Source organism: Mauremys reevesii, linkage group 12 (assembly GCF_016161935.1).
Source record: "Mauremys reevesii isolate NIE-2019 linkage group 12, ASM1616193v1, whole genome shotgun sequence".
Classification (NCBI taxonomy): Eukaryota; Metazoa; Chordata; order Testudines; family Geoemydidae; genus Mauremys; species Mauremys reevesii.
The window spans coordinates 51,041,317-51,045,117 of record NC_052634.1 but is presented as its reverse complement, the minus strand read 5'-3'; the positions used below and the strand labels follow the sequence as shown (position 1 = coordinate 51,045,117).

General features: G+C 59.1%; 2 non-coding genes across 2 annotated transcripts; one reads left to right on the top strand and one right to left on the bottom strand.

Moving 5' to 3' along the window:
* On the bottom strand, positions 1 to 74 carry TRNAI-AAU. Its single transcript has one exon. It is a non-coding gene; the product is annotated as a tRNA-Ile (tRNA).
* Positions 75 to 186: 112 nt separating this feature from the next.
* Positions 187 to 259, top strand: TRNAA-CGC. The gene has a single exon. It is a non-coding gene; the product is annotated as a tRNA-Ala (tRNA).
* Positions 260 to 3,801: the final 3,542 nt, after the last annotated feature.

Below are 3,801 nucleotides of genomic sequence, written 5' to 3'. Positions count from 1 at the left end.
TGGCCAGCATGGGGCTTGAACCCATGACCTTGGCGTTATTAGCACCACGCTCTAACCAGCTGAGCTAGCCGGCCTACGGGAAGCCCTCTCTTGCTTGACCCTTTTGGAAGGAGTCACCGGCTGGCGCGGGGAACGATGTGGCCTCCATTATCGAATGGATGGATCAAGAGGCCACCTGCCAAGGTAGGGGAATTAGCTCAAGTGGTAGAGCGCTCGCTTCGCATGCGAGAGACAGCGGGATCAATGCCCGCATTCTCCAGCGGCAAGGCAGCCGCGGGACCTTCTCTTGCCCTTCTTTTAGAAGCCATGGACAGTCAGCCGGCTCAGCTCCTCCAGTGGCCTCCATCCCTCTCCCCGCTTGGCCTCCCAAAAAGCCAGCCCTTGCGGAGCACAAAGCTCTTCCTCCCCGGCCCTTCTCCCCCTTGCGCTGACTGGGAGGCTGGTGACAGCTGGGGGAAGTTAGCTCAAATGGAAGAGCCTGGGAGAAGTAGTCAGACCCAGACACACATTCTCCAGCCTGCTCTGCTCTGCTTTGCTCTGCTGTGCTGGGCTCTAGTGGGGGACCTGCACCTTTCTTTCTGAGCTCTCACTGGAGCACAATCCCTTTCCTCCTCCCTCCCTGCTAGTCTACGCCAAGCTCATTGGCCGGGAGGGAGAGCCACTCAAATACAGAATTACTCACATCCCAGGGGTCTATGAAGGGAATGAGGAGATGGGCGGGGTGGCACGCGATACCAGCTCAGCTGAGACCGTGAGACCTCGCAGCCTCCTGATCTCAGGCAGCATGGCAGCCGTGGAGCAGAGCAGAGCACGCAGACAGCTTGGAGACAGCCAAAGCGGGGAAGGGCTGCGTTGGTCTGGAAGAGGGAGTCGGTGGCTGTCTATCCTGGCGGAGGCAGGGTCGTTTTGCTGTATGCTGGGCCAGGGGCCAGGGAGCCTGCTAGAGTTGCTGAGCTGGGCCTGCTCCTCGCTTTGCTTGGGTTAGAGGAAAGTGGTGAAGATAAGAATGGCCCTCCTGGGTGAGACCGATGGTCCATCTAGGCCACTATCCCGTCTTCTGACAGTAACCGATGCCAGGCGCTTCAGAGGCAATGGCCAGAGCAGGCAATCGTCAAGTGATCTATCCCTGTGTTGTCTTCTGAAGTTTGGTGCTTGTTTCTGGGGCTAACTCTCAGCCCAGACACACTCCAGGGAGGGAGCGTTGGTGTTTGTGCCGAGGAGCGTGGCTGGGACTCGGACCCCCTTCCCCAGCTCTGGTTAGCGCCCCCCCTCCCCATTTCAGGCTGTGTTCTGCTTAAGGCCACAGAGCCCTTGCCTTTTTTTGCCCGGTGTCTGAGAGTCAGGCCAGCTGCGGGGAATTAGCTCAAGCGGCAGAGCGCTCGCTTTGCATGCAAGAGGTAGTGGGGGACGCTGCCCGCATTCTCCAAGCCTGTCGACTAAGGGCTCCTGATGAGCGTGGTGGACGGGAGAGCCGGCCATCTGACTTTTGGCCTTGCTGCCCGTAGCGGTCAGGCCGAAAAATCAAAAGCCATCCTCCCCAGGCCCACAGCCACCCAGGGGCTCCTCTGCACCAGGGCTGGCTTTAGGAAGTGCGGGGCTTGTACTCACCGGGTGGTGCTCCGAGTCTTCGGCGGCAGGTCCTTCACTCACTCCAGGTCTTTGGCGGCACTGAAGGACCCGCCGCTGAAGTGCCGCCGAAGACCCAGAGCGCCGCCAGGTGAGTAAAAATTAAAAAGGCGCCTCTATCCAGGGAAGGGATTCTCACTGGACGTGGGGCCCTCTTAGGCGCGGGGCCCTATTCGGAGGAATTGGTGGAATAGGCCTAAAGCCGGCCCTGCTCTGCACCATCTTGCCTGAGCGAGTGGAAGTGGAGCCTGGAACTGAGCTGAGGTGCTGAGGGTTATTTGCTCTGCGCGCTTCACACGGAGGTAAAAACACGGGGCACAGATCTTTGAGCACAACCCTCGTCCTGAGGAATGGAGGGGGCTGCACAAAGAGAGACCGGCTCTCCCTGGCGGGGCTACAGCGGCTCTTCACAGGGTCAGTCCCACTGGCAATTCGTACCAGAGTTTTGCCGGCCTCCTTTCCTGGCCTGGCTCCCCTCCCTTTAGGGAGACTGGCGGCCCCAAACGTCCCAGAAACCATCATAGCGAGGCCAACCTGAGCACAGACACCTGCTCAGCACCCCGGGGTGCAGCCCTGAACTCCGGCAATCAGCTACGCTCAGCTGCCCACCCAACAAGCGTTACACGCAGGAGCCTTCGTGCCCCGCGTGTTCAGGTCCCTCCCAGCGCCAGCTTTAAACTCCCCTGCTCAGTTCTAAGCTTTGGCCACACGGGGGCAGCCTGGAGCTCAGCCAACGCCTCCCGTTGTTGGTAGCGTTTCCCGCTCCTCGTGGCAGGTTCACACCCCGCAGGCAGATCTCTGAATCGGAGCCGAACCGTTCCCCAAATCCAGCGCTTTAGCAGCAGCTTTGCTAGGAAAGCGCTGACGTCCCCAAGTAACGTAAGAGCCAGAGCGCTGTGTCCAGGAGCTTCTATTGGGCCCCTCACCGTGGTGTCTGTCAGGCGCAAGGAGGAACCAGGGAAATGTTTTCATGGCGTTTAAGGGCAGAAGGGGCCATTAGCTCAGCTAGTCTGACCCCCGAATAACACAGAATTACACCATGACACGTATTGATCCCACAGACCTTAGATAGATCAAAGCGTTTCAGCCCTCAGGAAGGAGGCTAAACTGGGTACCAGAGGCAGCGAACAAGGGGCCCCCAAGGCAATGGCAGGGAGCTGACGAGGTGAAATATGCCCAGATGATCCCAGCAGGTGACCCACCCCCATGCTGCAGAGGTGGGAGTCCCTGTTCCTCCTGCCCTTAAGAATCTCTGGTGGTAAGTGGGTCCCCCCAGTTCCCCAGATAAGAATCCTCCATGTGGTTTCCCTGGCTTCACCTCCAGATAAGAACATTGTGTGGAGGGGGTGGGAGGAAGGTTGTCTGGCAGATCTGTAAAGGGGGACTGTGTCTCCCTGTCTGGCCCAGGCTCCTGGGAGGAAGTGATCTCAGTGTGTCTGGCTGTCTCCATTCCTCCCACCCATAAGAATCCCTGGTGTGTGGGTGCACCCTAGACCATTAAGGATCTCTGGTGGGTGGGTGTCTCGCTCCCCTAGTCAGGATCTCTGGGGCGTGCCTGTATAAAAAGAGACTTTGACTCACCCAGGCTGGGCTGCCATCATGGAACAGACCAGGTCCTTCTGTGGAGGGTTTGCGTTGAGGGATCCGGTGGATGTGGGTGTTCTCCACGCTACTGGGGGTGTCTGGTGCCCCTGTCCCTCCTGGTTAATAGTGGAGTGTGTGGGTGTCCCCCCGCCCAATAAGGATCCGTGTTGTGCGGATGCCCCCGTTCTTCTCATTAAGAATGGTGCAATGGAGCATATGGGTGTGTCCCCCACCCCATGAACTAGCTCCCATGTATGGTTCCCCTGCTCCCATCCAGGCTCTGTGGGTGTCACTGTTCCGCTTTTAAGACCCGTGTTGCAGGGGGCGTCCCTCCCCCCAAGTCAGAATCCCCAGCGTGTGGGTGCTCCCATCCCCCCCTGCAGTCTCTGTGGTGTGTGGGTGTCGCTGTTCCCCTTTTCAAGATCCGTGTTGCAGGGGGGCGTCCCTCCCCCCAAGTCAGAATCCCCAGCATGTGGGTGCTCCCATCCCCCCTCCAGGCTCTGCGGGGGCGGGGGTCTTAAAAGAGACCATGTCTCACTGTCTTGCCAAGGCTACGCTGCAGGGGCTACTCACAGGCACAACCCCACTACT